Here is a 12,654-nt window from a genome sequence, read left to right as displayed (position 1 = left end):
CGTCTGTGTAGCTGTCGCCAGTCTCTAACCCCAGAACTGCTCTCATCTTCTCCAACTTTTAAAAAATTGTTTATTTTATAGGCAGAGAGAGAGAGGGAGAATATCACCCATCTGTTGGTTCACTCCCCAAATGCCCACAAAAACACAAACACTAAGGCTGGGCCAGGTGGAAGGCAGGAGCGGGGCGCTCTACCCAGGTCTCCCTTGTGTGTGGCAGAGACCCAACCACTTAAGCCATCACCTGTTCCCCACCCCCCAGGTCTGCATCAGCATCAGCAAGAAACTGAAACTGAGAGTGGAGCCAGGACTCAAACGTAGGCACTCTGGTCCGGGATGTGGACATCCCACGTGGCATCTTAACCCCCAGGCCCAACGCCCACCCCTCCAAGCCCATCATCAAACGAAAACTCCCATTTTCGAAACGTGGGCGAGCACCAGCCATGCCACACAAAGTATGGATTTTATCAGCCAAGCCAGGCTGCGACCCAGGGCCCCCAGCTGTCCAGCCTGGGCGATAACTGCTGTCACCTGCTGGGTTTCGGAAATGCGAAGTGCCCGGGCCTGCACCCGAGCCCCGAACCACCCTGCAGAGGTGGGATTCCAGGACCTCATTCCGAGCCGGGAAGCTGAGCCCCACATCAGTTTCTGGCCCACCCTCCCCACGCTCCAGGGCACTACCTCTGCTTTGGGACCTGGAGGACGCCCTCTCGCCCCACGGGGCCAACCCAGCCGCTGTCCTCTCCCCGGGGCCGCCCGGCACGCGCCCAGGTGCGGCCAGGCCCTGGGCTATGTCAGGCACCGCCACGCCACCTGGACCGCATCCTCCCCTGTGGGGAAGCTGGAGCCCAGGCTGCCCGGGCAAAGGCCGGCATGGACACGGCGGGGCTCCCGGACCTGCCCCCGCCGCCTCCCAGCGCGGTGAGGCCGCACCCTCCCGCGTCCTCCCGCCGGGCGCACCGCGTGGGGGGCAGGGCGCGGCCCTCCCGCAGCCCTCCCACAGCCCGCCCTGGGCCCGCCGCACTCACCGTGCTGCCCAGAGCGGGGGTCTCTGCTCTGGGCCCGCTGGGAGGGACTGCGCTGCACAACCTCGGCCACTCAGGTCCACCCCAGCTCGTCCTGGTCGATGCCAGGCCTGCGGACCCACAGGAGGCCGCGAGGTACCCCGAGGCGAAGTTTCAGAGTGGGGGGCAAGGGCCGCCCTGGAGGGAACCAGACGCACACAAGTGCGGCCTCCCAGGATAAGTGGAGCCGGCGTTGGGCGGGGCCAGAGGGAGGGGCGGAGTTGGTGGGGGTGGAGTCAGTGGGAGGGGAGGATCTGTGGGCGGAGCCTGAGGGGCGGGGTCAGCGCCAGGAGCTGGACGGGATTGAGGATTGGGGCCAACTCTTCTGGCGCCACCGGTTCTGAGGCCACAAAACAGTCCGGGTTTCACCCCAGGCCCTTGCACTCCCCATGAGGAGGGTGACCCCAGCACCAATACGTTGCCTGCCTTTCGCTTGCCCCTTCGCAGTCCCGTCTCTGGGGAACCCCTCCTGGTTTTCCCTATAGGGCCATCTCTCCAACACCCCAGCCCCGCCCGGCATCCCTACCCCGGGGGCCGTGGTGCCCTGCACACTGTGGCCGGAGTCAGCACCCTCTGACAGCAGAGGAGTCGGGTCAGGCACACCCGGAGCAAACCAAGCTCCCTCTGCTGGGGACCTGTGGGGTCCGGATCAGATGCCAGGCATGGGAGGGCGTGGGGTCACCTTGCCAGCCCTCGCCCGGGCCACGGGGTCCGAGAGCACCCACCTGGCTCCGCTGTGCCGGAGGTGGAGGAGCAGGAGCCGAGAGGCGGAGGCAACCCCTCCCCGGCACACAGCGAGTGTGATCCTTCCAGGGAATGACGGTCCAGCTGGGAATCGGTGCTGAGTGGCCGGCTCTGCCCCGAGACTAAAGTGCCGCTCTGGACAGGTTCCTGGTCCACCTCTGAAGCCCACCCAGGGCAGCTCCCGCCGGGCTGGAGCCTGTTCCTGCCTGCCGCAGTTCCTGCTGAGTTCCCTGGGCTTTCTCAGGGAACCCTAACTGGTGTGGCAATCAGTGGCCTGAGGAGGCCTGGGGCATTGCAGCCCGATACAGTGCATCACACCGGTGGGATCACCTGTGGTGTTTCTTTTGCATCTTTTTTTTTTTTTTAAGATTTATTTATTTATTTGAAAGTCAGAGTTGCAGAGAGAGAGAGAGAGAGAGAGGTCTTCCATCTGCTGGTTACTCCCCAGTTGCAGTGATGGAGCTGCACTGATCCAAAACCAGGAGTCTGGAGCTTCTTCTGGGTCTCCCACATGGATGCAGGGGTCCAAGCACCTGGGCCATCTTCCACTGCTTTCCCAGGCCACAGCAGAGAGCTGGATCAGAAGTGGAGCAGCCAGGACTAGAACCGGCACGCATATGGAATGCCAGCACTGCAGCCAGCGCTTTACCCGATACACCACAGTACCGGCCCCTCCTTTGCATCTTAATCCCTGCTGGAGACTCTGATTGGGACCTTGCTGCATCTGTAGGTCCTATGGGAAATGACCGTCTTCACCACGATGACCCTTACAATCCCAAAATGCGGTTTAGCGTTTTCCTCCGGATTCCAGGTTGGCTCTGACTTTTCTTTATGAGTCCTTTAGCTTTACGCCTAGGTATCCACACTGGTTACAAAGGTAGAGATTGTCACAGAAAATTTGAATCCATAAAAGAGCATCAAATGGACATTCCGGAACTAAAAATTACAACATTTGCAATTAAGAAATTGTCTTTGTTTAAAAAGTTTTGCTTATTTTTAAATATTTTTCTTTTATTTATTTGAAAGGTAGAGTTATGTATATAGAGAGATCTTCCATCTGTTGGTTCATTCCCCAAATGGCTGTAACAGCAGGGTTTGGGCCAGGCAGGAGCCAGGACCCAGAGCTTCTTCCAGGTCTCCCATGTGGGTGCAGGACCCCAAGCACTTGGGCCGTCGTCCACTGCTTTCCCAGGTGCTTCGACAGGGAGTTGAGTTTAAAGCAGAGCAGCCAGCCCTGGAAGCGGTGCCCACGCGGGATGCTGGCATTGCAGGCGGAGGCTTAACCTGCGATGATGCCACAATGCTGGACCCAAGATTGATGGATCAATCGATTGATTCATTCATTCATTTATTTTAAAGGCAGCATGACAGAGGAGGAACAGACAGAACGAGAGAGATTTTCCATCTGCTGGTTCACTTCCTAAATGGCTGCAAGTGCCTCGGGTCTCGGGACGCCAATGCGCGATGCTGGTGTTACAAGTTGCACCTTAAATCACTGTGTTTACAATGCCTGCCCCAACTGGCCATCTTAAGAGCAGACGGGGCGGGGGGCTGGCATTGTGATGTAGCAGGTAAAGCTGCTGTGTGCAATGCCAGAATCCCATATGCTATTTCCTGAGCACACTAATATGGTTATTTTATTTTTAAAAAATGAATTAACTTCAGAAGAAATGAGAGAGACAGAGAAGGATAGCCTTCTCTCTTGTTCACTCCCCACGTGCCCCCAGCAGCTAGGCCTGGGCCAGGCCAAAGTCCAGAGGCTCCCACGGGGTGGCAGGGGCCCAGGTACCTGAGCCATCACCCGCTCCCTCCCAGGGTCTGAACTGTAGGAAGTGGAGTCAGGGGCCAGGGCCAGGAGTGGAACCCAGGGCTCTGATGTGGGCCACAGGCCTCTCAACCTAGTCCACTAGGCAGAACGCCCACCCCCACAGTTACTGTAAAGTTCTTGTCTGATAATTCGGGTTTACCAGTGGGTCGGCTTCTGTTGCCTGCTGTTTCTCTGGGTTTTCAGGCAGGCAGTGTTTTCTCTGGGAGTACTTTTAAAATAAATGCCAGACACTGGGGACAGAATCACAGAAGACTGTAAATGTTGTCTGCCCACCCCAGCCCCTTGGAGTTACTTCTCCCCTCCGCTGGGAAGGTAGAGTGGGATATTGAACACTTCAATCCCATACTGACAGAACTAGCCAGAGTTAGGCTGCCGTTGTCACGAGGTTAAGTCTTTTCTCTCCCTTCCAACCCTTGTGCCCAACCAGGCCCGTTTCCTGGTCTGTGGCGTGAAGAGGCCATACAAGGTGGTCCTGAGCCCCCTGCCCTCTGAGAGTCTAGGCATGTGTCTGTCCAGCAGTATCTGCAGTCCAGGACACGTTGCAAGGAAGGCCGGTGACACAGCAGGTGCCAGACCCCTGTGCCCTGTCCCTCGGGCGTGGCTCTCGGTCGAGTCTGCTGGGAAGGCTGTGCTGCCTCTGTGGAGGTTTGGGCTCTACTCCTTAGCATCCTTCCCTGGGCTACCCTTGGAGAAGGCCTTTGGGGAGGGTGCTGGCCACGTGTCTGCTATCCCACAGGCCCCCACATCTGCCCAGAGAGGAAAAGGCTGCAGGCGGCTGAAGACGGCAGCCGCCCCTGCCGGGTTGTGCTCAAGAGCGCCACCCCCTGGTGAGTCCCCGGCTTCTTGCGAGATCACAGGAAGTGCCAGTCTGCTCTCCCGCGCTCCTCTGCTTGGCGTGGAGCCCCTGCATCGCACAGAGTTCGGCACTTGTCTCGGGGTGGAATCTGCCAGGTGCCAGCAGCCCCTGCCCAGAACCGCCAGTGCCCGCAGGGAAAGGCCCGGGCGGCGCTCACCGCTGAGCCGCCTCCCCTGTCCATTCTCAGCACCTCTGCTCCTCCTGGCACCCGTGGTTCCCGATGCTTTATTTTTATTTTTATCCCATGTGCTGCAGCTCGGCGGTGGCACTGGCCTGTTGCAAACGGCTCTGTCTTACCCCGAGGGATGGAGGGTTATTTTCAGGTGGGAAGGATTCAACCCCATCTTTGTGCGTCAGGAAGTGATCGAGTGAGAGGGAGGGAGTGGCCCTAGGCAGAGATGACTGGAGAGAAGCTCTGGGGAGGGATGAGGTGGTGAGGGCCCCTGGGGTTGGCTTGGCCCTGGGGGAGGGGGGACTGTTGGGGGGGCAGGAAAAGGAAACACCCTGCCCCCCCCACCTTTGCCCATATACATGGCTTAGACCCAACCTTGGAGAACAAATATATGGAAATATTCAGAGGATCACATAAAATTTATGTGACCTTGGATGGAGACAACTTTTTTAAAGATGATGCATAAAGCCCAAGGCACATAAAAAACTGGTTAATTCTGAGATATCCAGAAGTGTAGCTTCCTGTGGCCACACATTAAGTAAGCAATGATAATGGCCAGAGGGAGAGAAAACACTAACAACACATAGCAAGGGGTGCACTTCCAGCATGCACAAAGGGCTGTCTTAAATCAGGAGGCCAGAGAACAACCCTCTGGGAAGGTAGGGAAGGAATGGAATAAACTCACAGAAAAGCAAATGCACACAACCACCTGCTACAGGAGAAGACACACAGGTAATCAACAAAATACAGGTTTTAAATGACATACATTTTAACTCTATAACATTAAAAAAATAGCACTTGTCCCAACAGCACCAGATACTGGCCAGGCCCCTCCTCCAGGAAGTGGAGTGCGATGGCCCCAGGCTCCTCTTCCTCCTGCTCCCACGGGGCTGGGCAGACAAGCACAGTTTCCTTGCTAAAAGCTGGATCTGTCAGGTAGGAAGTCAGATATGAGCTTATGTGTGTGTGACATAAAGGCCTAAAGAGAAGACATCTATGTCCAGCATATGCATCTGCATCTCCAAGTCATCCTGACAATGTTTCAGGGGCAGCCCGGTATTTGCATCCTGCCCTGCCCCCTCCTACCCCATAACCTGCCAGGTGGAGGTCCCCGCCCCTTCTGCCTGACAAATCTTCCACAATCTCCCAGATGCAGCCCAGTGTCTGCATTTCAAACACCCTGCTCCGGATCCCCATTCTCCAGGGTGTCCTGCTCACCCTTCCTCCTGGCTGATACCCTCAGGGGAAAACTCAGACAGGCACTTCTTAGCATTTACATCCATAAAATCCTTGTTTCAGGAGGAGATGTGTGAAGACAAAGACCCATCTCCTTAACCCCACCCCCCACCCCGGCCTAAATGTAGACGGGCACTCTCTCTCAGGTCCTGTCTGGAGAGGTGCCCATCCATTCTTGTGGATGTCCCTGCCCTAATAAACTTTGCTACCTTTTACTTTCCACTACTCTGTCTCACGCCTGAATTCTTTCTTGCGTGAAGACAAGAACCCTGCCATTCTCCGGTAACAGATCCATTTCAGAGGGAAGTCTTTGATGCAGGAGAGGCTAATGTTAGCGCTTTAGAATTGCTCCCTTGAGTTCTGCAAGGTAAAACACCCAGGAACCTACGCACTGGCAAGGAAAGGGTCCCCAGTGGGAAGCCCCTCGCCTGCCTGCCTGCCGGAGAAGCCCCTTGATTCAGGAGCGTGCAGCACTCAAGCCGCCCTCTTGGACGGAGTCTGCCGGGAGCCCAGGGAGCCCTCCTTCCCTACGCCCCTCTCCCTCCACCGTGCGGAGTCTCCATCTGGCCCTTGGTTTGGAGCAGGTGCAGGCTTTAACCAGATGGGTGCTGCCCAGTCTTGCAAGTTTGGGGGGGGGGGCGGGAGGAAGAGCAGTGGGCAGTGTGGTTAGAACGCCGAGCTCCATCCAGTCTGTTGGCCAAGGTGAACGTGGCCTCTCCTGTTCACGCTTCCTCATCGGCAAGACCCGGAAGCCTGCCAGTCCCTTTATTAACAGATTTGTAAGCTGGCACTTCTCCCAAGGTCAAGCTTTCCTCTCCCACAGGACAAGAGAGTCTAAAACCAGATCGAGGGAACAGCACTCCGTCTGCTAGATCAGGGCTCACCCCGCCCTTGCAGGCTTTGGTCTCCATGACTTGGGGAGGGGCCTTAATTTCTTCCCTGTTCCAAGTGGAAGGAGGTGGAGTGGCAAGAGCTGGATTTGCTACCGGAGAATGGCAGGGTTCTCGTCCTCGCGCAAGAAAGAATTCAGGCTGGCGCCGCGGCTCACTAGGCTAATCCTCCACCTTGCAGCGCTGGCACACCGGGTTCTAGTCCCGGTTGGGGCACCGGATTCTGTCCCGGTTGCCCCTCTTCCAGGCCAGCTCTCTGCTGTGGCCCGGGAGTGCAGTGGAGGATGGCCCAAGTGTTTGGGCCCTGCACCCCATGGGAGACCAGGAGAAGTACCTGGCTCCTGGCTTTGGATCAGCGCGGTGTGCCGGCCGCAGCGCGCCGGCCGCGGCGGCCATTGGAGGGTGAACCAACGGCAAAGGAAGACCTTTCTCTCTGTCTCTGTCTCTCACTGTCCACTCTGCCTGTCAAAAAAAAATTTTTTTTCAGGCATAAGACAGAGAGTAGTGGGAGCTAAAATAGCAAAGTTTATTAGGGCAGGGACATCCACAAGAACGGATGGGCACCTCTCCAGACAGGACCTGAGAGAGAGTGCCCGGTCTACGTTTAGGCCGGGGTGGGCAGTGGGGTTAAGGAGATGGGCCTCTGTCTTCACACATCTCCTCCTGAAACAAGGATTTTATGGATGTAAATGCTAAGAAGTGCCTGTCTGAGTTTTCCCCTGAAGGTATCAGCCAGGAGGAAGGGTGAGCAGGACGCCCTGGAGGGGGGGATCCAGAGCAGGGTGTTTGAAATGCAGATACTGGGCTGTATCTGGGAGACTGTGGAAGATTTGTCAGGCAGAAGGGGCGGGGACCCCCCCACCTGGCAGGTTATCAGGTAGGAGGGGGCGGGGCAGGATGTGAACACTGGGCTGCCCCTGAAACATTGTCAGGATGACTTGGAGATGCAGATGCACATGCTGGACATAGATGTCTTCTCTTTAGGCCTTTATGTCACACACACATAAGCTCATATCTGACTTCCTACCTAACAGATTCACCCTTGTGGCTGGGCTTTGTTGTAGGATGACCCAGGCTTGAATTCATTTAGTGCAACTGTGCATTCACGTGCCCTGTAAACAATGGAGAGGGGAGATTCCGCAATACAATCACAATATTCTACACACACAAATATTCTACACTTACAAACGAGCTAGGAGACCAGGAACACGCTCTGGCCAGCCAATGGCAGGGACTCTTCAGTCAAAATAATTGTCTCCCCTTCTAATGTTTGTTTATTTCATTTGAAAGGCAGGCAGAGGGAGAGAGAGAGAGAGAGTAAGAGATAGATCTTCCATCCACTGCTTCACTCCCCAAATGTCTGCAGCAGCCAAAGCTGGGCCAGGAAGACAGGGAAACAATTGCATCCAGGTCTCCCCTGTGGGCCGCAGGGGACCTAGTCCTCGAGCCATCGCCTGCTGCCTTCCAGGATATGCATTAGCGGGATGCTGGATTGGAAGTGGAGCGGCCAGGACTCATTCCCACATTCCCGGATGGGATGCGGGCATCTGAAGTAGCGGCTTAACCTGCTGAGCCACCACACTTGCCCCAGCCCCCTCCTTTTCAGACTTCGGGTATAACACCCATCTCACTTGAACTTGACTTATGCATGTGGGTTTACATTGCCTGGGTGGTGTTTAAGGCTTCTGTCTCCATTAGACTCTGGTTTCTGAAAAATAGTGACCCAGGCCAGCGCCTCGGCTCACTAGGCTAATCCTCCGCCTTGCGGCACCGGCACACCGGGTTCTAGTCCCACTTGGGGTGCCGGATTCTGTCCCGGTTGCCCCTCTTCCAGGCCAGCTCTCTGCTGTGGCCAGGGAGTGCAGTGGAGGATGGCCCAAGTGCTTGGGCCCTGCATCCCATGGAAGACCAGGAGAAGCACCTGGCTCCTGACTTCGGATCAGCGCGGCACGCCGGCCACAGCACGCCGGCCGCGGCGGCCATTGGAGGGTGAACCAATGGCAAAAGGAAGACCTTTCTCTCTGTCTCTCTCTCTCTCTCACTGTCCACTCTGCCTGTCAAAAAAAAAAAAAAAAAAGAAAGAAAAAAGAAAAGAAAGAAAGAAAAAAGAAAAATAGTGACCCAGAATACTTAAAAGCTTAGGGAATTTGCTGTCAAACAGCCTGAATCCACCTAGTTCCAGCGCTTACTCGTCATGTGGCCTTGAGCTTGTAACTTCACCTTCTTCTTCTTCTTCTTTTTTTTTTTTTTTTTTTTTTTGACAGGCAGAGTGGACAGTGAGAGAGAGAGACAGAGAGAAAGGTCTTCCTTTGCCGTTGGTTCACCCTCCAATGGCCGCCGCGGCCAGCGCGCTGCGGCCGGTGCACCGCGCTGATCCGATGGCAGGAGCCAGGAGCCAGGTACTTCTCCTGGTCTCCCATGGGGTGCAGGGCCCAAGCACCTGGGCCATCCTCCACTGCACTCCCTGGCCACAGCAGAGAGCTGGCCTGGAAGAGGGGCAACCGGGACAGAATCCGGCGCCCCAACCGGGACTAGAACCCGGTGTGCCGGCGCCGCTAGGCGGAGGATTAGCCTAGTGAGCCGCGGCGCCGGCCAACTTCACCTTCTTGATCCTGTTATTCCTCACGGTATCTACCTTGCTAGGTTTTTGTAAGGAACAGCACTAACTTTTGCAAAGCCCCTTGGCACAAGAACACCTTCAACCAATGGTAGTTTATTACCTGGGAGACAGAAACCCATTCTTAGTCGCCTGTGTACCCGCAGCATCAAACCAGTGCTAGAAACATCAGAAGGGCCCCAGCCAATCCTTGTTGGATCGAAATACCCCTACATCTAATTGTTTCCTGGTTCCGAACATTTCCAGCCAAATCCAACATGAACCCTGGGGTGTGCTGGAAACACGGCTCAGTGAGAAATTCCCTTCTTGCCAACTTCACATAAAAAATGTACTCAGAAAGAAGCGTGCGCAGCAGAAGCCAAGGCCATGGGTATTGAGTTTGCAGTGAAACAGAGCGGTCGGAGGGTCAGAAAGACAAAGCATCTTGCAGCGAGGCCAGTCCCTGGGGGCTTTGTAATTACGATGTCTGTTTTTGAAGTTCTGCTTTGTGACAGCCGCTTTAGGTCAGCAGAAATACACAGGTGCGTCCTGCAATCGGATTGGCTGCCGAGGCCGCCCGTGCACGCCTGGAGCTTGTCTCGGCTCACAGCTTCCTCGTGCAGGTGCACAGCGCCTCACCTGCTCTCTCCTCTGCAGCCTCTCGCTCTCGCTCGCTGGGCTGTGGTTTTAAATGGTTCTTCATTTAATCCATCAGAAGGAAGCAATTGTCTTTAAGTGGGTCATTCCTTGGAGCGCGGCGCGGCAGCCTTCTTAGATAAAGAAATTGGGTCTTTGCAAAGAACAAGGCGTCCAACCACAGGCCGGGGTGAGGGGCGAGGCCAGCATGTGTCCCAAGCTTCTCCCAGAATGCTGTGTTGTGCTCTTAACCTCACTTTAGAGACAAGGAACCGCTGTGGGGCTTCAGTTCAGGCCCCGCATCCTGAAAACCATCTCCCTGCCGCTGAATGGGTGTTTGCAGTAGGCCTGGCATCTACCAGGCACCTGAGAACCACTGGGAGGACCAAACCCTTCTTGCTGATGGCCTCAGGCCTGCTGCAACTTAAGGAACCGGAAATAAGACGCTGCTGTTGTCTGCCGCTGGCCCCCAGAGTTACGTGCTGGACGCTCATCCCCAGCTCCATGTGTTAGTGGTATTTGGAGGTGGGCCCTTGGGAAGAATTCGGGGTTAGATGAGATCATGAAGGTGGGGTGCTAACAGTGGCTCCATAGGAAGAGGAAGAGAGGGGCCAGCGCTGTGGCATAGTGGGCTAAGCCTCTGCCTGCAGTGCTGGCGTCCCATATGGGCGCCCATTGGAGTCCTGGCTGCTCCTCTTCCAATCCAGCTCTCTGCTGTGGTCTGGGAAAGCAGTAGAAGATGGCCCAAGTCCTTGGGCCCTGCACCCGCAAGGGAAGACTCAGAGGGAGTTCCTGGCTCCTGGGTTCAGATCAGCGCAGCTCCAGCTGTTGCAGCCACCTGGGGAGTAAACCACAGAAAGAAGACCTTGCTCTCTCTTTCTCCCTTTCTCTGTCTATAACTCTACCTCTCAAATAAATAAATAAAATTGTTAAAAAAAAAAAAAAAAGAAGAAGTGTGCGATGTCGAAATGCCTGGCCTGGGCATGACCTTAATGCAAGGTGGTGGGGGAACAGAAGACTCTCCCTCCACCCTCTTAGGAAGGAGATAAATCAGAAATAGAGACTTTCATTTAGGAAAAGAATGAACTGTACTTAAACTACGAAGTAATCGCTCAGACCCAGTTTATCCAGTGCAGAAACACTGCCTGGAATATCTGTAGAACCTTCTGGATCAAGCACTTACGCTGCACGATGGGTCAGAATGAAAGGCCCCGACCAGATGACCTTTTGCTACGCTCAGATCCTCCTTTGGGTTTTCACCCTCCCCAGATTCCTGATACTCAAGGACCCAGAGATTTTTCTGTTGGGTATGGGTCCATCTTTTTTTTTTTAACAAATGAAGTTTATTTTTTAAATTTGCTTTTATTACTGATTTGAGAGACAGAGGGAGAAACAGAGTGAGTTCCTATTTACCAGTGACTCCCCAAATGTGCCCAGTGGCCAGGGATGGGCCAAGTGGAAGCCAAGAGCCTGGAAAAGTCAATCCAGGTCTCCCATGTGGATGACTGGGACCAAAGGAATTGATCTGTCATCTGCTGCCTCCTAGGGCACTCAGCAGGCAGCTGGGAAGAGGAGTGGAACAGGGCCTCAAACCCAGGCACTGTAAAATGGGATGCGTGTGCCCCAACCAAGGACTTTCCCTCTAGGCCAAACACCTATCTCCATCTTTATCTCTTTTCAAGATACAAATCCGGGATGGGCCACCACTTGGACACTCACATCCTATATCAGAGTGCTGTGTTCTCTGTTCCAGCCTCCTACTGATGAGGACTTGGGAGGCCGCATTGAGAGCTCAGATACTTGGGCAATCTGGATTGAGTTCCTAACTCCTGTCTTCAGCCTGGCCCAGTCTTGGCTGTCGCAGGTGTTTGGGGAATGAATCAGATGATTGCAGACCTCTCTGTCTTCCAAGTAAATAAAAATCTAAAGACTAAAGTAGGAAAAAGATAATAGGTAAGTCATGCAGACTTCTGACACACGTAACTGCATGAGGCTGCAGAGTGTGGCCAGCGCTGGGAATGCAGGAGTTTGCGCGTCTGCGCACTCGGGCTGTGAGCGCCCAGGGTTTGGCTTGGTTTTGCCTGGTTTTCTTCCTCCTCCTCGCCCTCGTCCTCGGGGCCTCTCCGGCACTGAGTCACTCCGCGTATCCTCCGCCAGTTCTCCTTGTCGGAGTGATTTGTAACCGCCCTGCGCTGATAGCAAGCACCCTGGACGACTTCGGAGATTGCAACGCAAACACAGTGGCAGCGGTTGCTCCTGTTGTCTTCGGTATTGACCGCGCGTGCATCGGCCGTTCCCAGACGGCGGTAGTCCTGCCCCTGCCAGGGGACCGTGGCCGCCTTGCTGGCTCTCCCTCCCGCCTTCCAGCACCTGGCTTTCATTTCTTCATTTGGGAGATGTTGGCAGGCTCCTGCCCCACACTGGACATGATCCCGGAGGCTGCCAGTCCAATGGTGAGTGAGACAGGCTCCCCCCACTGCCCCCAGGCTTTGTGGATGTCCACACCGGTGGGAGCAGCAGACGGTCAATGAAATCAACAAGTGCAGGACAGTAACAGGCTGGAGGGTGACGGAGGGAAGCCTGCAGCAGACCGTGTGTGGTCCAGGAAGACTCCTCGTAAGAGGGGACATTGGAG

Source organism: Oryctolagus cuniculus, chromosome 20, assembly GCF_964237555.1.
Source record: "Oryctolagus cuniculus chromosome 20, mOryCun1.1, whole genome shotgun sequence".
In the NCBI taxonomy this organism is placed as follows: domain Eukaryota; kingdom Metazoa; phylum Chordata; class Mammalia; order Lagomorpha; family Leporidae; genus Oryctolagus; species Oryctolagus cuniculus.
The sequence above is the reverse complement of the archived record's forward strand: the minus strand, read 5'-3'. Positions refer to the sequence as shown.